Genomic DNA, 21,799 nt, shown 5'->3' on the forward strand with positions numbered 1-21,799 from the left:
CTTTTCCATCATCTGAATTATCTGATCTTGGGGAAATCCTGTGGTGCAGGTTTGACCTGTGACAAGGACAAAGGCTCTCCGAGATTCCATAGCCATTGAGACTTTCAGTTCAGTTCAGTTCAGTTCAGTCGCTCAGTCGTGTCTGACTCCTCGCAACCCCATGAATCGCAGCACGCCAGGCCTCCCTGTCCATCACCAACTCCTGGAGTTCACTGAGACTCACGTCCATCAAGTCAGTGATGCCATCCAGCCATCTCATCCTCTGGCGTCCCCTTCTCCTCCTGCCCCCAATCCCTCCCAGCATCAGAGTCTTTTCCAATGAGTCAGCTCTTCGCATGAGGTGGCCAAAGTACTGGAGCTTCAGCTTTAGCATCATTCCTTCCAAAGAAATCCCAGGGCTGATCTCCTTCAGAATGGACTGGTTGGATCTCCTTGCAGTCCAAGGGACTCACAAGAGTCTTCTCCAACACCACAGTTCAAAAGCGTCAATTCTTTGGGGCTCAGCCTTCTTCACAGTCCAACTATCACATCCATACATGACCACAGGAAAAACCATAGCCTTGACTAGACGGACCTTTGTTGGCAAAGTAATGTCTCTGCTTTTGAATATGGTATCTAGGTTGGTCATAACTTTCCTTCCAAGGAGTAAGCGTCTGAGACTTTATTCACTTTATTCACTGAGTTCTTTGCACTACACTGCATACTTTTTTTTTTGGATTCACATAGTTCAGCTTTGATTATAATTAAAGTAATAAAAAGTATGAAAAACTAGAACATGATTCTTGTTAAAAGAATACATTTGGGGAAATGTTCTTTGGCTATCCCTGTAATTGATCAAGTGTTTGATGGAAGTTATTTTACTAGATATGTGGTCCCTGAGATCCATGCAAAAAGAACAGATCAAGGACCTTAGCTACATGACCTGTTGTAAAAGGTTCAGGGATCAAGTCTGATAGCCTGTGGACAAACATACAGATCCATTCAGTGTCATGAGTCGTCTTTCAGAGTATTTTATGTGTTGTTTACAAATTAAACGCCCCGATGATGGGAAAGATTGAAGGCAAAAGGAGAAAGGGGTGGCAAAGGATAAGATGGTTAGATAGCATCACTAACTCAATGGTTATGAATCTGAGCAAACTCCAGGAGACAGTGGAGGACAGAGGAGCCTGGGGAGGAGTCCATGGGGTTGCAAAGAGTCAGACACGACTTAGCGAATGAACAACAACAACCATACAAATTAAATATGAAGTCCAATAAGGGTCCCTTACAGATTTGACAAAGTATTTCTTTTAAGCACTTTCCTCATAATGCACTCTAGGTACTGCTCCCTGCAGAAGGCCTGTGGGTGGTGGTCAGTGGCAGCCCTAGAAGCCAGAGGAGGACCTGTGGGTGAGGAATGGGGAAATGCAGGGAAGCAGGACTTGGAGAGGATGGACCCCAGCCTGAACAGTGGCAAGCACAGACTGCAAAGTTCCCCCAGCTCGGAAAGCAAAGGCACTCCAAAAACTCCTGCAACAGAGGCCAGAGCAAGAGTCAGGAACCAGAAACACTAACTACAGGCTAAGTGGCCATCATTCTGATTCATTCCAGAGTTTGGTTCAGATCCTGGGCTCACCACTTAATAACTGAGTGACCTTGAGCAAAGCACTTACACTTTGCAGAGTCCTGTTTCCCTGTATGTAAGTGAGGAAAAGACACCTCCCTGTGCGTGGCTGGGAGGATTAAAAGATATCACCTACACTGCACAGCACGCGCACACAGTAGACATTCAACAAATAGTTGTTATTATTTCATATCATTGTGATTATCCACAATCCAGGGATTGTTAACATCACCCAATGCTATAATTTGAAACACGTTTATTCTTTATATTCTAACAAACTATTTCAAAGCCTGTTTTTCAAATACATTATCTAGTTTGAGCCTAAAAAAAAAATCCCTGTATATGTTCTGCTCTGCTTATCAAAGGCTCTCCGTAATGTTGACTCAAGGGTAAGTCAATTACACAGGATACTGTTCTGCCTATTATTCTTTTTAAACCACATTCCTTGTGGTACTGGGTCAATTTCTTGACTTCCTATTCCCTCTTACCACATTCCATAGCCTAAAAAGATGCCAGTTAAGCTTTAACCCTCCTTTGAAAGTGAGTTTTCATCTCTACTCTTTTTTTTTAAAGTTATTTAAAGTAGTGGCAAGTTCTTTGAGTGCCCTCCAAACCCCAACCCAGGCAACAAAATTGTAATAGGAGAAAATTATGAGTGCTTGGGCCAGAGTCCTCCCGCTGAGCATGATGACTTTGTAATGAACTACGCATCCATAAACGGTTGACTCTTTGATCTCTGGCCGCTTGTACAGCTCTAAAGAGAAAGGCATTCCAGCCCAAACCACACAAAGAGAGAAGGAGCACAGGTTATTTATGGGAGCCCACTGACTCTGAGTGTAGCCTGGCTCTTTCAAGATTCAAACACACACATCATTTTGACTGCCAAATCTGCTCCCTCCCCTCATGGAGTCTAATGGGGCTGGAGTGTAGGAATGTCTGATCTCTGGCTTCTCCTTGGGGTGAGAAAGGTAGCTGGTTTGGCAGAGAGACAGACACAACAGTATTTATAGAGACAGTAGAAAATCGACTCCATATGCCTAGGAAAGGAAATCAGAGTCAATCACCAGGAGCTTTAAAAGGACTCCTGAATTCCCTTTCTGAGGTTCAGCTTCTGGCCAAGAGTAAACAGGACCTACTAACCAGCTCTCCAGCCGTACAAAGTCCGGTATCCACATGTCCCCTCTTATCTGAAGGTGTTCCACCAATGTTGTCACTTTACAGAAGGAAACACTCTAGCTTCTTGAATTCAGAAGCTGTTTTGCAAGTCTGACTCTTGTATTAGTGAATTTCCTGCATCAGAGCTGGTATAAACATGGAAGCCATGAATCCTTGATTCTGAAGTTGTTGAAACTAAGTTCAATGACCTCTTGCCAGTGACTCTAGAGTTATGATGTTTTGGGGTAACAATGCAATTTGGCTGACTCACGTTGCTCACTAAAGCAAATCCAAGGTTATAACCACTGTACTGGGATAGGGGCTATCTCTTCTCTATCTTAGCTTCCTGTGGATCAAATACCAAAATTTTACAGTATGGTGTGAAACGGTAAGGGCTATATGAAGACTTCTGTAATGCGACCTCATGAACTGTAGCCTGCCAGGCTCCTCCGTCCATGGATTCTTCAGGCAAGAATACTGGAGTGGGTTGCTATTTCCTTCTCCATCTATAATCGGAGGAAACTCAAAACAAAAATTGCTTTTATTAAAGTATTGAACTAGTGGATTTGTGAAGGGGAACACTGACTGAAATCACCCCCCACCCCCACCCCCACACCCACACCCCCAGCCAAGCAAGATAGTTGCCACTTGCCTGAATCGTCCTAGAACAGGAGGTCATGGTAAGGAGCACAGAACTAAAAAGTTACCACCAACAGGAAAAATTTGTGAAAGGTCAAAAGGAGAGAGGAGATGCAGCTATATATGTCTTTTTAATCTCCTAGAATCCTCGCTGGAATCCATCTTGGCTGAGTGACACATGCCACCAGAGTTCACCAGAAACGACCCTGAGTCAAAATGATTGGCCAGAGACCATCTGGAAACTAACCCCATCCCCATAAAACCTGAGACTGTGAGCCACGTGGCAAAGCAGTCCTCTTGGGTTCTCTTACGCTCCTGCTCTCCACCCAGGTGCCTCTGCCCCCAAAAGTCTCTTGCTCTGTCAGTGTGTGTGTCCCCTCAGACAATTCATTTCTGAATGTGAGGCAAGAGCCTACTCTCAGGCCCTGGAAGGGGTCCCCCATCCTGCAGCAGATTTATGATCAGAATTTGGGCCAAATGAGTACAATTAAAGCTGGGGGGTCGATTTGGTCATCCCACCATTCAAGACACCTAAATCCACCTCTGTAGGTGATCTGGGCAAAGCAAAAGAACCTCAATGAAACTGGCAAGCTAATTTTGCTACTTTTGTGGGACCTTGACTTAGATCAAAGTCATTATTACTGGGTAGGCCTTTAAAAGGATCTTTTGATTCACTCTATTTACTCCATAGATACAAAGTCATTAGATACCTACAGGGGTTCACATGTTGTCTGCCAAAGGTTCATGATCTTTGAACATTCTCTTAGTCTTTAGTCATCATGATGGCTTCAAGCCAGAGTCTGAACACAAAGACAGGCACAAAAGTGTACATAAAACATAGCCTGAAAGGTAACACCTATATCGACAGAGCTGCCTGAAAGCTCAAAGAAAGAATGGCTAAAAAAATAAAACAGCTGGATATCAGAATGAATACACATTGGAGGAAGAGTGCATGGATGGACTCAGATGTATTGTTCCACGGGGCTCAAGGAGGAATTAACAGAAGCCAAGTTTTATAGATAGGCCTTTAGCTCGTAATTCGTTCACTGTCAAGATGATGAATGCTCACTTTATGATTTAATAAAAAGAGAGACTTACCTAGCAAAAAATGAAGAGGAGGCGTCCTCCACTGATGGGTGGCACAGTCTTTGGGGGTGACACCCAGGGGCTCTGGATTGAGGCTCCAACCCCGTCACCCAGACACACAGCACACAGCACAATCCGTACAAATTCAGGACCTCAGTCTCTCCATCTGAAAAATGCAAATAATAATGTCATGGTTTCCACCAAGTCACTGCAGAGTAATTAGAAATTTAAGCTGATTAAAACACACAGGAAGGATATAGAGTACAATGTATGCATGATGTGAAGAGCAGAATGGGTTGTAATCCTATATACGCTTCTGTACAAGTTACCCAAGTCAGAAGTTTTTAACTTCCAGTTTTTCACAAAGCCTTAGTCAGACACTACTAAGGAATGTAAACACATTAAACTGATCAACCATGAAAAGAAGAGCAGACTTGTGTAGTTTGGGCTTTCCTGGTGGCTCAGACGGTAAAGAATCCTCCTGCAATGTGGGAGACCTGGGTTTGATCCCTGGGTTGGGAAGACGCCCTGGAGAAGGGAATGGCAACCCACTCCCAGTATTTTTGCCTGGAGAATTCCATGGACAGGGGAGCCTGGCAGGCTACAGTCCATAGGGTCACAAAGAGTCAGAAACAATTGAGCGACTTTCACACTTGTGTCGTTGGAGGCAGAAGGAAATCAGAAAAGGCCAACTGAGAATCAGAGACTGAATGAAAGGCTGAGTTGTCTCTGACTCACCTCTCTGCTCCCTTTGTTGGGAGTGATGGGCAGCAGGGATTGCTGGATCATTTCAAGTGCCTGATGCACAGAGAAGTCTGGATTCCATCAGCCATGCCAATGAGAAGTAACCATGGGACTGGGGACCCATAGCAGGAGGCTGGGCCACCGAAGAACATGAGGTGCCCAACATAAAGATACTGAAATTGTGGATGAAATCAAGAGGACCTCGTCTGCAGAGCAGGAGTCCAGGATCATTAAGGAACTCCAGGAAACAGAATTTGATTTTGTCATCTTCCCCTACAGTCAGCAGATTTCTATGCTGCCAGGAGCTCTAGTAGTTTAGTTGATGTCAGTGAACTGAGTGAGCACAGAACAGGACAACCTTTAGGACAACATTTCCCCAAATGGAAATCTGTTTACTTCAATTCTTCTTAGTATCCAGAGAAACACGTTGCTAATTAGAAAGAAAATCATGGATGAAACGATAGAGAAAAAGAATCATTGAACGCAATTAAAATGTGTCAAAACACATTACTGAGTTTTGACCTAAAATAGCCATTTGCAATCATTTGGTAGTTAAAAAATAAAAAATACTTGGTGGTACCTGAAAATCTTATCTTTGAATAAAATAAAGAGGTCTCTAGAATAATTTGGGAGAAGGCAATGGCGCCCCACTCCAGTACTCTTGCCTGGAAAACCCCATGGATGGAGGAGCCTGGTAGGCTGCAGTCCATGGGGTCGCTAAGTCGGACACGACTGAGCAACTTCACTTTCACTTTTCACTTCCATGCATTGGAGAAGGAAATGGCAACCCACTCCAGTGTTCTTGCCTGGAGAATCCCAAGGATGGGGGAGCCTGGTGGGCTGCCGTCTATGGGGTCACACAGAGTCGGACACGACTGAAGCGACTTAGCAGCAGCAGCAGAATAATTTGAATTGTTGTTGTTCAGTTGCTTAGTTGTGTCCGACTCTTTTCGACCCCATGGACTGCAACACACCAGGCTTCCCTGTCCTTCACCTTCATAATTTGAATACTGCAACCCAATTTGTCACATTTTGGAAGAGAGCACTTGTTTAGTAAATTTTAATTTAAAATCAGCAGAACTCCAAAGTAATTGAAAATTTAGAGACGTCAGGATAAGAGACGACTGAGTCTGAATGATTGAAGTGTTATTGTTTGACCACTGCAAACTACTACTGGTAGCAGATTTATGGAAAACATTATATGATTCAGAGCAACATTTTAATCAATCCGAAGGTTATCCTGTGCCAGCATAATTGTGAGGAAAGCAACTGTGAAACTTGCCCCTTTTTGCAACAGAATTTCTCTCTCTGGTCCACTGGCTACCAATTAAATTTTCTCATTTATGAAATCCAAATGGCTGCACTAGATAGAATGCAAGAATATAAAATGAGATTTCTCCTAAATGTGAAATAGCTGATGGCATTCACAGTTAAAGAAATGCTATTTGATACATGGATACCAAGAGGGGAAGGGTGGTGGTGAGAGGAATTGTGAGATTGGGATTGACACATATATACACTATTAATCCTATGTATGAGTTAGATAATTAAAGAGAATGGCAACCCACTCCAGCATTCTTGCCTGGAGAATCCCATGGACAGAGGAGCCTGGCCAGCTGCAGTCTGTGGAGTCACAAAGAGTCAGACATGACTGAATGACTGCTACCACTAGAAACTAACACAACATTGTGAAGCAACTAGACTTTAATATAATCAAGTTTAAAAAAATGAAAGCTTTATGAACATTCAAAAAAAAAAAAAAAGAAATACTGTATGAAGTGTACAAAGGTCTTGTTTATTTGGGAGAAAATATTTGCAAAAGAAACAACTGGCAAGGGATTGATCTCCAAAATATACAAACAGCTCATGCACCTCAATAACAAAAAAACAAATAACCCAATCAAAAAAAATGTGTAGAAGACCTAAATAGACATTTCTCCAGTGAAGACATACAGATGACCAACAAATGCATGAAAAGATGCTCAACATTACTGATAGTTAGAGAAATGCAAATCAAAACTGCAATGAGTTTTGATTTGCAAATCAAATGCAATCAAATGCAAATCAAAACCTATCACCTCACACCTGGCAGAGTGACCATCACTAAAAAATCTACAAACAATAAATGCTGGAGAGGATGTGGAGAAAAGTTCCTATGAAATAAAGCACTTAAACTCTTTGCTAGCTATTGCTGGTTCAATGTAAAACAGATAATATCTGAAGCTGAAGGAATGACGTCACCCCCTAAAACACACGTTTTATTTCTCAATGCCTGATGCTAATGTATAAAGGTATATACTTTTAACTGAGTTGGATTACAAAAGAATACATTGCTAGAAATTATTACAATATATTAACCCTGCTTAGAACAGTGTTATGAGTTCTATAGTAATTTAATAAATCAACAGAGGGCATATGGAATTTTTATTAGCCAGAGTCTTTTATGCAATGTAGGAGACCTGGGTTCGATCCCTGGGTTGAGAAGATCCCTGGAGAAGGGAAAGACTACCCAATCCAGTATTCTGGCCTAGAGAATTCCATGGACTGTATAGTCCATGGGGTCACAAAGACTCAGACAGGACTGAGCGACTTTCACTTTTACTTTCTAACACATTTTCTCTCTGAAAATGGAGTATGGGGGAGGCCAGCAGGGGGAGCTGTCCAAAACCCAAGGCCCCTTTGTGTTTTAGGGAAATTCTCCCCACTGTACACACTTGTTCAGAGTATCTGTCTCCTCATCCTCCAACCTAAGGAAGCTGGAAGAGTCAGATCCTCCTCAGATCTTCTCCTTCCCTTTCCCCTCATCACTTTTCAGCAGTCCTGGAAGCCAGGACCCGGACAGGTGACCTAAGCTCTTCTCTAAATCCCAAGGAAATGACTCAAAGACAATGGGATGGTTAGACGCAGTGATGGTGGCAAGGATGGCAGTGGCCTCGCCCTCATCACGTTGCTCCTGCTGCTTGATTGTCAGAACCCAGCTGGCTCTGCCCAGGGACCAGTTCTGGTCTCAGCAGCTCAGAGTCTGTGAACCCTCAGTTTCCTAGTTCAGGTCAGCTTCCTGCAATTTTCAGCAATTAGGAACTCTTCCCAGAGCAAATACATAGCCTTTATCTTGTTCTTCTGAATCTTCCTGTTCAAATCACCCAAAAGACTAACCCAAACAAATACCACCAAATACACATACACATACAAAGGCAATCTAACTTATTTGTATTTTCATTTTAAGATGCAATGCAGAGTTTTCTTTTGTTGTGGTGGTTGCTATTCAGTTGCTAAGTCATGCCCAGTGCTTTGCAACCCCTGGACTGCAACTTGCTTGGATCCTCTGTCCTCCATGATCTCCTAGAGTTTGCTCAAATTCATGTCCATTGAATTGGTGATGAAATCTAATTTAAGAGTTTTCTTACCAACTGTTTAATATTAGTGGCCAGAAGAAAAGTTTAAAATATATATATACATACATGACTATTTTAGTGATAGAACTATTCTCAGAAATGTGACTATAAAACCATCCCAGTGAAAGACATTCAATTGTGCATATCTGAATATATAGCAAAACATACCCTCTCTTATACTGTAACTTAGTCAATGCTTCCTTTTTCTCTTGGAACTATTTCCAAAGTCTAAATAAAGAACCCCAACCAAACAATGACTCAGCTCTGAATCACTTTTAAGTCAGCCATCTTTCTCTATTAGAATCATGTCTGTGACTTTGCTCATAGAAGGCTCTCTGTTTATGATCGTTCTTTATCAATCCACAGGATCACTGTGACCTTTTATAAGTGTCCAGGTCCCTGAGCAATTCTCCCTTATTATTCATACTTAAATTCAAAACACAGTGTCATGGAAACTCAACTAGCCTTTCAAATATATCCAACATAGTTGGAAGACTGAAAAGCATGAGTCAACACTTAAAGATTTCCCCAAAGACACAGCCTTCCCAGGGCCTTGTCTAAATGGGGAATCTCTCTAGATACAGGCAGAGCATCCTTCTCCCTCCATCTATCTCCCAAGTAGTCAAATTGGCACTGGGATGGGAGTTAGAGAGACGTAGAAAAGAGAAATAAGGTCCTAGAAATATTCTCTGGGGGTAAAAATGCACTGCCACCACTGCCTGAAGTTAAGGATTGAGATCACATTGTCTCTTCTGTAATGAGGTTTCATTTTATTGAGTCAACATGTTAGAAATAAAGGTATTTCTGGTTAGGGCCAAGACTGTGAAGTCAGGAAGTGGATCACAAAGAAAGAAAGAAGCACCCAGGAAAGAACATTTGTTTGAAGACTGGTAAGATTAAGTCTTTTTTTTTTTAAGTACAAATGAACTTACTCATGTTTGAAGGCAAAGGAGAAAGAGTCAAGTGGAGGATAAAATTGAAAATAGTTGAGAGAAAGTTCCTGGGGGTTGGTTTGATAGGATCCCAAGCTCTGGCCGAGAGACTGGTGTAGAAAAGAAAATGAAAGCACCTCCCTCTTTCCTCCTGGCTTCAGGGAACCGTGAACAAAAGAACTCATTGTTCCCAAAGGGCAGTCACTTAGGTATGGGCGTGGCTTTCCCCTCCCTCCATCCTCCATTAGTCCTTGTTTCTCCCTTAAAATCAGTTTGGCACCGGGAGGGAGAGAGAGACAAGAAAGAGAAAGAGGACCTCAGAAATAGGCACTGTGGAAGGAAATACATGGCCACGGACGCCTGAAGCCTTTAATTCCCTTCATGAATGAAATGCCCCAGAAACGCTGTCAGACCGTCGAGGGCCTGAGTCTGTTGAGTCTGTTTATCTGAAATTAGATGCAAAGGAGATGTTTGACTTCCAAGAAATAAAATGAATTGTCATGGTAGAGAAGATTTCATATAGGAAATACTATCCCGAAGCCTTGGAGCTTGAGCCCCCTCCCTCATAACTACCTACTGCAAATTATTTTCGTAATAAAAATGAGCTCCCAGAACAAACTAATTACATGGGAGAGCAACTTACACTTTACTGCAGTCTTCACAATATATTTTTTTTTCATCAAATGTGAGTTAGCCAAAGTAATTAGGAAAAATGATTAGCAAAGCTCTTTATTGAATATGGATCCAAGTCATTAAAAAAAATAAAGCATTTCTTTTGAAAATGGCTTTAAATCTATATTTTCTCCCAAGCGACCGTCTATTTTCCCTTCAACAATAGCTTTTTGGGGACATGTGGTAATCTAAGAGACTATAACTCTTCTCCTGAAATAATACCAAGTTCCTTTTGCCTTTCACGATAGAACACTAAGTTGGTAGAAAGTCGGTAGGAAGTTGGCTGCTTCTTTGCAAGAGATCATTGAAAGAACAAACTGCTGAAATCGCAGTACAAGTCATCTGAAGTGAGACCTGGGCATTACTTCTACTTTTGAAAAAGATGAGACCACCAGGCTATGTACGCTGTTTTTCAATTCTCAAGTAACGCTGGGCTTCTGAGAAGTAATGGTCGGTTTTGAAGGCATTTGTATCTCCTCTTTATATCTTTACTTTTTAAAATATTTTGGATATTTAGGAGTAAACAAGGATAAAACCCATCTGACTGAAATTGCATTTTCCCATGTGAGTTACTTCGGTTTAGTTGGAAAATCTACAATATAAGTTTAGCATTTCTTTTTTTTTTTTCCTTTAAAAAAAATTTTTTTTTGCATTCTTGGCACTTAGGCTTGTAGAAAAATTTGACTACTAAAAAAACCTCTAAAAAGTAACAAAGATGGAAGTTAAAATTCATTTCTTGTCTTACACTGTTGGTGGGAATGTAAATTGATATAGCTACTATGGAGAACAGTCTGGAGGTACCTTAAAAAACTAAAAACAGGACCACCATACAACCCAGCAGTCCCACTCCCGGGCATATGCCCAGTGAAAACCATAATTCCAAAAGATGAATGCACCCCAGTAATTACTGCAGCAGTGTTTACAAAAGCCAGGACATGGGAACAGCCTAAATGTCTATCAACAGAGAAATGGATAAAGAAGATGTGGTATGTGTATACAGTGGAATATTACTCTGCCATAAAAGGAACAAAACTGTGCCATTTGCACAGATGTGGATGGACCTAGAGAGTGTCATGCAGAGTGAAGTAAGTCAGAAAGAGAAAAACAAATATTGTACATTAACACATATATGTAGAATCTAGAAAAATGGTACAGATAAACCTATTTGCAAAGCAAAGATACAGACACATTTGTAGAGAACAAATGTATGGATACCAAGCAGGGAAGGAGTGGGTAGGATAGATTGGGAGGTTGGGGTTGACAGTATATACATTACTCTGTGTAGAATGGATGGCTGATGAGGATTTGCTGTATAGCACAGGGAGCTCTACTTGGTGCTCTATAGTTACCTAAATAGGAAGGAAATGAAAAAAAAGGGGGGGTTGTATGTGTGTGTACGGCTGATTTACTTTGCTATATGGCAGAAAAGTGAAAGTTGTGCAGTTGTGTCCAATTCTTTGGGACCCCATGGACTGTATGATTCATGAAATTCTCCAGACCAAAATACTAGAGTGGAAACCCATGGATTCTTTTTCAGCTGAGTCACCCGGGAAGCCTAAGAATACTGGAGTGGGTAGCCTATCACTTCTCCAGAGGATATTCCCGACCCAGGGATCAAACTGGGGTCTCCTGCATTGCAGGCAGATTCTTTACCAGCTGAGCTACCAGGGAAGCCCTGGTATGTATATGTATATGGCAGAAGCTGGCACAACATTGTGAAGTAACTATACTTCAATAAAAGTTTTTAAAAAATTACAGTTCTTCTGAAATGTTTTTGGGTGTGGATATTAAAACATAAAAGTAAAAAAATAGAAATAAAATTCATTTATTGAATTATTAAATTTTTATTTTATGTGTGTGTGTGTTAATTGCTCGGCCATGTTAGATGCTATGACCTCATGGTCATGCCCCATGGACGCTATGACCACTAGGACCCCATGGACCCCACCAGGCTTCTCTGTCCATGGGATTCTCCAGGCCAAGAATACTGGAATGGGTTGCCATTTCTTTCTCCAGGGGATCTTCCCAACCCAGGGATCAAACCTGGGTCTCCTGCACTGCTGGTAGATTCTTCACAATCTGAGCCACCAGGAAACCCCAACTTATACATGGAGATAAAATTGATTGGTATAACTCTCTGTTATTTCATTAGAATTTCATTATTTAGATCTTCATGGAAAATGCAGCTTCTAAGCACTTTGGTGTGGCTATTAGCGCTACAAATGAACCAGCTGATTTTCCCCCCATCTTTCTTCCAACAGACATTTATCATGTGGCTCTTTTGGCTCCAGCACTGTGCCCACTGTTGGATACATAGTCAAAAAAGGAAATCGCCAGGTCCAGCTTTTATGCTCATTGTCTATCGAGGAAAAGCCCTTTGCAAGGGGTGCTGGTCCAATGCTCTCTTCTTACAGAGAAACTATCTCCTTCCTATGTCATAAAGCTACTTTGACCCTCCATTCCCCAAGCCCCACTGCTTCTCCATCACAATGAAGCAAGAAGCGGTGCACACACAACTACGGAAACTTGACTTGCACATCCTTGCTTCCTGAAGCATGTGAAGATAAGGTGCTCACTCAATGTCTCCGAAATGATTGTGTGTCTGCTTCCCCTGGGCTTCCCCAGTGACTCAGCAGTAAAGAATCTGCCTGCAATGCAGGAGACACAGGAGACATGGGTTCCATCCCTGGGTTGGAAGATTCCCTGAAGGAGGAAATGGCAACCCACTCCAGTATTCTTGCCTGGAACATTCCATGGACACAGAGGCCTGGCGGGTTACAGCCCATGGGGGTCAAAGAGTTGGACACGACTGAGCACCTGAACACCTGCTTGCTTCATATAAAGTCGAGAAGAGCTGAGTAAGGTTTTGGAAGCATCTGGACATTGTCAGAGGATGGAGGTGGGAAAAAGAGGGAGGCAGACGGCCTCCTTGTCTATGAAACAGGACCCTTGCCCCTTTGCTAGGGGTTCACGTCAGCACTGCAATACCAATTTGAACTTGCAAAGTATATTTCTGTCATTTGTGACATTAATCACAGCCTCCCAGTGAGATGGGCCATTTTATGACTTTCATTTCCCTCCACAGAAATAAGAGACAAAAGGTTAAATGACTTTCCCAAAGTCAATAATAGACTTGGGACCTGGATTCAGAGTTTATAAATCGCTATCCTGTGCTGAGAGCACTCAACAAAATGTTTAACCTTGCCAAAAAAAAAAAAAAAAACGGGCTCAGTTTTGCTGTTTAATTAGAATTAAGACGCATTAGGCAAGAAGACAGCACTTGATTCATAGCACAGTGACATTATTTTACTGTTGTTTCAGTTGAAGAACTCAATGTTCTTCCAACTTCTCAAAGTTTTCAGGAGACAGTCCCTGGATTACCACCTCAACCTGTGTTTATTCCCAAATATCATATATTAGCAAAACTGCCCTAAAACAAGAGAAAGTGTTAGTCGCTCAGTCGTGTCTGGCTCTTGGTGACCCTCATGAACTGTAGCCCGCCAGGCTCCTCTGTTCATGGAATTCTAATACTGGAGTGGATAGCCATTCCCTTCTCCAGGGGATCTTTGCCACAGGGATCAAACCCAGGTCTCCTCCATTGCAGGCAGGTTCTGTATTGCCTGAGCCACGAGGGCCCTAAGAAAATGCTAAATACTGCTGAGGAAAGAGTCACAAAGAGTTGGACACAACTGAGTGACAACTGACTGAGGAAATAATGAAAATTTTAGGAAAAGGGGAAATGCCCTCTTAATAATGAGAAAACCACTTACCCTAATTTGGCTGGGATAGAATTGGTCAGCTAGAAAATCCACTAGAGTAGTATTATTCCAAAATCTAAGATTATGAACATGTCAGCTTCCCTAAGCTGTGATAGTTCCAGAAATTACTCTATTATTTCTTTTTTCATTTTCCAAACTGACCAGTTATTCCCTAAAAGCTAACAGAGTGCCAGGGAATGGACTTATGTCATTTCGTCAGATACCCTGGGAGACTAAAAGTTCTCCAAAGGCAGGAGTAATGCCAGTCCCAGGGCAATCCTAACACGAGGCAAATGAAAGTGAAAGTGAAAATCGCTTGGTCATGTCCAACTCTTTGCGACCCCATGGACTATCCAGTCCATGGAATTCTCCAGGCCAGAATACTGGGAGTGGGTAGCCTTTCCCTTCTCCAGGGAATTTTCCCAATCCAGAGATAGAACCCAGCTCTCCCGCATTGCAGGCAAATTCTTTACCAGCTGAGCCACAAGGGAGACACGAGGCAAGGACTGAACAAAACACTCAACCTAGTGTGAATCCATCTCTGGTGGACCGTGCTGCCCTTGGAGACTTTTAAATTTTAATAACATGGATTGGAAGCAAATCTTTACAAATTTTCTTTTTTACAACTTAGGTTTTGGGCATTACTTAATGCATTCTTATTTCAGACAGTGAAGTCAGAGAAAAATGGCCACTTCGGATGAGAATTTGAACAGCAACATATTCCCAGTAAAACTGAATTTGGTATTGGTTTTAAGGGGAAAAAAATCCAATGTACTCTTAATGATCCTGTCAGATTTACTAAACATTGCCAAAGCTTTAAAGTTTAAATGCCACCAGAGGGCTTTCAGAAAGCTGCTCTATGGGGACAGAAAAAGTTGTGTGGTCTGGACTTGACTTTGGTCAAGACCAAAATGATGAGTAATGGACACAGCTTCATATTGCCCCCTGGTGGTGTCATGCTCAATGACGCTCAGAAACGTCCTCAAGGTAGGGGTAAAACAAATATCTTTGACTTCCTTAGCAACACCTTCAAGAAAGGCTTCTGGGTTTAGACTTACAAGCATTTAGTTTTAGGCCTTCCTCAATTTTCATACATCTCCTGTATTCCACTTCTCCAAAGCTTTCCCTGGGTAGCAGGAAGGCAAACTCCTTGTGGGGAGCATTTAGGACTTCAACAAACCCAGCAACCCCCACAGACAGCCCGTGTATAAGAGTGTTGAGCAGTGGGACTGTCCCAGGTCCTAAAATCAGCACAGAGGAAGTTTCCTATCGTCCTTATCCCTAAATCCCCATTCCTCAAACTCCCCCACCCCCACCCCAGGCATGACAGGGCGGCCAAAGAACCACTGAGCTCACGTTTGGCTTCAGCAGTCATGAACTTGCAGTTTAGAAAACAAAAAAGCCTTTTCCACCCAAGGTTTCTCTATGCCAAGCAGGGTAAGGAGTACAACACTGTCATTACCCGGTTAGTCCAAAGAAAGCTGCTTCTGTCACTAATACCTCTGCCTCTTCCTCTAGGGAGACCCAGATCTACTCATAAGCTGAAGCAGTCATCAAACTGGGAGTACTTCCCCACCGACCAGGGAGAAGAAGGATGGCTTTTAACCTCAGGACCATCTCTTTGTTCTCCTGAATGCTTGGGAGCCTGGGCAGAGCCCCAGAAGACTCAGACCTGCCTTCCTCCAGCATCTCCTTAGAAAAGGCTGCCTATGCCCAACCAAGCTCCTGACTTGTAGACATTTCAGACATTGGCTGGACAACAACCTGGTCTCCGGAGCTTCGCATGGAGGTCCTGCTCCCAGCTGGGATTAGAGGCTGGGCAAATAGCACAGCACAAGAAAGAAGAGCAGGAAGCCCGAGACTTTGCTAGTCCATCAACGTGTGCAGCTGGGGATGAACAGAGGCTTTCAGAGCCCATGGGAAGAAGTGACGGCAAGGCTCTTAAATGACACGTCTGTACGAAGAAGGGTGGGGTGACGCTGGCAGTGACATTCCCGATTCCCTTGTCCTGCAGTGATGACTCAGTTGATCTGACTGGTTAAGTGGGTCGGCCCTCTCTCCCTCCCTCCTAGCCTCCCCTAGCCCACCCTGCCCTTCCTATGTGTCCTTTCTGAATTTGCAGGCTCAGTGGAGTGGGACAAACTATGTGACTTGACCACGGCCCCAAACTGGCTCTTCTGGTCCACATGGCGGAACCAGCAGGGATGCTCAGCTGGACAGTGATAGGGAACAATGGGACTCAGTGAGAATGGGACTCAGTGACAACTCATATCGTGACCTCATGGCTTCCAGACCATTGGCTGGGACGCCCCAGCCTGAGCGCTGCCAAGAAAAAATGATGGAACTCGGTTCTCTTGGCCTCTGTTATCTGCCAGATAACTGTATCTTATGGGGACCATCCCTTATCTTGGCGGAGCCTCTCCCTCACATCAGGCCAGGTGATTTCCTCTGGAGGTTCGCGACACCTGCCCTCACCACTTTCCTGCTTCTCTCAGGTCTCCTTCTGACACATAAGAGGTCGCTGTGGGGTAGGCAGGGTGTTTCATCTTCTTTTGGGTCAGTCACACCATATACTGACACAGTTACTGGAAATTCAGGCCCTGTCGCTTCTATTTCTCTGTTGCTTTCTCAGAGCCATTACATTTCGTAATCTCTCCACTTTGTCAGCTTTTGCTTTCTGAATGCACTTCTGAATACATATTTGCCAAAACAATTTCCACAATGAAAAAGCAATAAAGACTTATAAATCCACAAGGGGAGCACAACCCAAAGTACTCCAGCTTGTTTCAGTGTTGTGGTTTGGAGAGTATTCTTTTACATCGCTACAGAGTCAGAAAAGTAATTTTACCCGAGGAGTAGCTCATGAAATGATGGGTTTTTGGGAAATCATACAACTTGGCTTCATGTCATTATTTTAATGGCTCACAAAGCAGTTTATCTTCCCTACTTTCCAACTGGAAGACGTTATTTATTCAGAGGTGGTAAGATTGCTGTATTTAATGAGATAAAGTGTTTCAGCCTGGTGTTCAAGTCCCTGTAAAACCTAGCTACCTAACTATTCCTCACCATGAACCCCTGATGCCCCTACAGGTAATTTTTCTTTTGGATCCTCATATATAAGGTGTTTATCACTAGCACAAAGCGTGTACACATGCTGTTCCTCCCCTAGAATATAATTTCCACCTCTTTCGTACATCTAAAACGTATCTATGTTTCCTGGTCCAGCTCAAATCCAGGGCAGTGTGCAGAAGTCACTCTTTGCTCAACCCAGCTCTGACCTCTCAAACACACACAGGCCCTGATCTGTCACTTCACCTCTGCACCCAGCTATTTGTTTTCTAATTAGACTGCAAGCTCCTTGTACTTTTATGTTCTCATTAAGCGCTGAACCCAGGGCTATGCCTATCTCAGGTGCTGAGCAGCTAGATGATGGAGTTCATGGAAAACAGCAGAGAAGCCAATGCAAACAGGATTAGGGGAAGATTATTTAGCATCACATACAAAGGTGAGCTGTAAGTGATGCTAAATGCTGGCCAGGTAGCCTCAGGGTAGCAGGATCTGACCCTTCCTTTCCCATGCAGACATAGGCTGGGTTTGCAAAGCATAACTTTTAGTAGAAATTAGGAAAATACCCGAATAGTTCGATGACTCAATCCACTAAGACAGCACAACTTGAAGATTCTGGTTCTAAATGTAATTCAAGCAGAGAAGGGCCTCTGTTTCTCACTTTGCTTTTCATGTACAGTCAAAGGCAGATGATTCTTGGTTCTCCAGGTACAGGTTCTAAGTTTTACTGTTACTTTATCTCACTTGCCTACAACTTCCTCATTTATAAAATGAGGGGTCTGGAATATTAAATTGTTCTGCAGGATTCTTTATATCTCCATTCCCTACCTTTATAATCTACTTCCTTTTTCTTCAGCTCTTCTTCTCTAACTTTCACCGCATTCATCAATTTATTACCCATAACACCTATTGCTACCAGGTAAAAAAGGCATTTAATCTGTTCACCAAGACTTCTTATAAAAATGATATAGAACAGCAATTTAAAAATAATTAAAACACAATTCCTCAGTTTTCAGTGGGTCATCATTCTGTCGGTCTTCCTATAGTAATTTAGATTTTACAAAGCAAGTGTTACTTTAAATAGATACGCCTGCTTTGGAAAAAACAACAAAAAAAGTGTGTGCTTTTCTTAAATATACTTTAGATAATCTCCTTTTTTAAGAACCCACAAATATGACTCATCATTAGGAGAAAAAAGTACCCATAGAAACCAAATTCAGAAAAGAATATAGATTCTTGTGATTAAATAGAAACAAAAAGACCACCTCATTCTTAAAGGATATTAATAATAATGAGGGAGTTACATTGATATTTATTGGAATGAGATAAAAAAATGACTTTTAAAGGCTTTAATGAAAAGAAGTAGAAAAGGGAAAGGTTTAAGAATGCACAAAGAAAAGGGGCATCCTGGTGGCTCAGTGGTAAAGAATCTGCCTGCCAATGCAGGAGACACATGTTCGATCCTCGGGTCAGGAAGATCCCCCGGAGAAGGAAATGACAACCCACTGCAGTATTCTCGCCTGAGAAATCCCATGGACAGAGAAACCTGGAGGGCTAAAGTCCAAGAGGTAGCAAAAGAGTCAGACACAACTTAGCGACTAAACAACAATAACACCCAAAAAAGATGAAAATCTGATCCCTTGGCTTGCATAGGGCTTCTTATAGCACCTGCTCAGTTGGGACATACATGCCATGACTGACTTTTGAAGGCAGGAGACAGTACAGTTAATCAAATAGTTCTTCTCTCCTTTTGTACTGCTTATCAGCAATGAATTAATCCCAACAAATGTATTTGCAACACACGCAGCTCCTTAATATCTCTAACTTCATTATACATGACTAAATGAGAAGGGTGACAGAACTATTCGAAAGTATTTAACACATTAGAGTAAATTTTATATTCAGAAAAAGGTTTAAAGGTCTATTGTTTTCATTATATAAATTCCAGAAAGTTGAGCTCTGAAAATTCTAGTGGATCTTGGGCTCTGCTAATTGCTGTAGAATTGAGGCAATGGCTGCATTCTGGGTGTGACCTTGGAATGGTCACTAGCCCTGTTGAGTTCTGAAATCTGGAAAATGAGCTGGTTTGGTATTTCACTACTTGTGTACCTCCCTGCCGCATCCGTTTTTGCCTTCTAGACCTAAGAAGACAGCTCTAACTTTCAGGAAAATATACTTTTAAATAGACATACACACATACACCCTGCATCCATTTTATCTGATGACTATAACTGCAACATGTCATCCTTCCAACTTTGGCAAAATATTTAAGTAAATTACTGATGGTGAACATCACTGCCAAGCTGAGGTATGATACAGTTCATTGCTACAACCTAAGTTTTCTCTCCAATCACTAGAAGTTTTGTTTCACAGGACTTAGCTTGTGCTGATACTTCCATAAGAGTTAATGAAGTTGAAGTTTTCTCTGAAATGAAAATAAAAATTAATGGAACTTTTGCTTTTCATTAATCACATCACCAAATCAATGTTTTATATCAAGCTACTCTGTAACAAGATTCTAAATTATGTTCCCAAGAATTTCTGTGTAAAACATTTCCATATGGTAAGAGTCTGTAAAATTTTATAACACATTCACAAATCATTGTGACAAGGAACACTGGTATTAATTTCTTAAAGTCAATGTCTTTTTTTCTGATATAATTTTGTGATTTTATTTCCTTTTGCTTTGAAACTTAAAAAAAAAAAAAAAAACACCCAAATGCTTTCTTAGAAAACCAAAAACAGATACAGAATCAGCACCATAAATGAACGGATTACACGGTTCTCATGTATATAATTTTTAAACTGAAGTGTTCATTCTTAGTCTACATTACAGCACTCATTCTGTTTCTCTTGTGTTACTTATAGTCGGCTGCGTTTTGTAATTTATTTGTTCATTTGGTCTTTGACTCTCCAGGTACAAGTCAGCTGGTTCAGGAAAACGAAACTTCTCTAGGTATTCCAAACAGAAAGAGATATTAACATAAATAAGAGAATTAGAGGGTTACCAAAATGTTGAAATGGTGAGAGGAGGACAAATAACGTTTGCCATTAGCTTGAATGTATAAAATACACAACTAATGAGAACCTGTCGTACAGCGCAGGGAGCTCTCCTCAGTGCTCTGTGGTGACCTAAATGGGAAGGAAATCCAAAAAAGAGGGGATTATGTATCCATTTAGCTGATTCACTTTGGTGTACAGTAAAAACTAACACAGCATTGTAAAGAAATTAGACTCCAATAAAAAATAATTTTAAAAAATAATGGTTAATAATAGAAGCAACAGAAGGGGTTAAAAAAAAAAGAAAGTTGGGAACTTTCTGAAGGCATAGGAAAGACTGGTGACAATCATAGCTGCCTGAATCACCGAAACTAGTGATGATAGCAATACCAAGAGCTGCTGGAAAACCTCATATCTGCTAGAGCCCAGACACCTGCCTGTAGAGCAGCATTTGGCTTCGGTTTACCTTCCACATCTAGTGAGAATGTATCATTGGCAGAATCTAATCTGAAGCCCTCCTGGCAAGGCATTCTGGGAAACGAGTTCTTAGGCTTCCAGCCCCCATGACAGTGGGTGGTGCGTAGAAAGGAGTGTTTCCGGCTGCCTACAGATAACTCTGTACAAGCTCCAAATGAGAAGGATCCAACCTGCTTTCATGTTCTCTCTCTGCTGAGAGAGTTCACAAACTTTTGAGTCTCAGGATCCTTTACATTCTGAAAACTTTTTGAGGATACCTATGAGGGTTTTTGCTTACATGGCCTATATCTAACAATATTTACCATAATAGAAGACAAAATTGTGACTATTTAACAGTGTTAATTGACTTCTCTGGTAGATCAGACGGTAAAGAATCCTCCTGCAATGCAGGAGACCTGGGTTTGATCCCTGGGTTGGGAAGATCCCCTGGAGGAGGGCATGGCAACCCACTCCAGTATTCTTGCTTGGAGAATCCACATGGACAGAGGAGCCTGGTAAACTACAGTCCATGGGGTCACAAAGAGTTGAGTATGACTGAGCGACTAAGCACACCACAGTGTTAATATACCAATTCATTTAAAATAATAATGAAATCTTTACATAATAACATAAATGTAATACTTCTTATGAAAAAATGGCGTAATTTTCCAAAATAAAAGTAGTGAGAAGAACGGCAATGTTTTATATTTTTGTAAATCTTTTAAATGTCTGGTATAATAACAATAGCTTCTCTATTTTCTATTAAGATAGTAAGAACAAGAGTGAAAACGCAAGTAACGTTTTAGAATTGTCATGGAAGTAGTTTGGCCTTTGAAGACCACTTGAAATTTCTCAGGAACACTCAGCTTCCCTAGACCACTTTATTAACCACTGCAAAATGACATCCTTAGGACCAGTGGTTAAGAATCCACCTGCCAATTCAGGGGACACAGGTTTGATCCCTGGTCCAGGAACTAAGATCCCATATGCCTCAGGGCCACTAAGCCTGTGCACCACAACTACTGAAGTCTGCGTACCCTAGAGCCCATGCTCCTCAGAAAGGAAGCCGCCACAATGGAAATCCTGCATACTGCACTGCAACTAGAGAGAAGCCGCTGCTCGACACAACTAGAGGAAACTGGCAAACAGCAGTGAAGACCCAGCACAGCCATAAATAAATAATCAAAAATCAGAAAATCACATCCTTAGCCACTAGCCTCATCACCTGACATGACAGATGTGTAAAAGCTGTCTGATGAAAGAATTAATGAGTAAAAGGCCATCACATTCCTG

The 21,799-nt window shown here is 41.9% G+C and overlaps 1 protein-coding gene across 5 annotated transcripts in view; it reads right to left on the minus strand.

Moving 5' to 3' along the window:
- The window catches only part of KIAA1217 (KIAA1217 ortholog), an 820,709-nt gene that overhangs the window by 528,510 nt on the left and 270,400 nt on the right, over positions 1–21,799 (minus strand). For all 5 annotated transcript variants that reach the window (XM_086334383.1, XM_086334410.1, XM_086334370.1 and 2 more), the window contains one exon: positions 4,496–4,649. The gene's annotated coding sequence lies outside the window, so the exon portion shown is untranslated. The remainder of the gene's footprint in view (positions 1–4,495; positions 4,650–21,799) is intronic.

Source organism: Bos grunniens, chromosome 13 (genome assembly GCF_055505025.1).
Source record: "Bos grunniens cultivar Pamir isolate PY7600 chromosome 13, Bosgru_T2T1.0, whole genome shotgun sequence".
Classification (NCBI taxonomy): domain Eukaryota; kingdom Metazoa; phylum Chordata; class Mammalia; order Artiodactyla; family Bovidae; genus Bos; species Bos grunniens.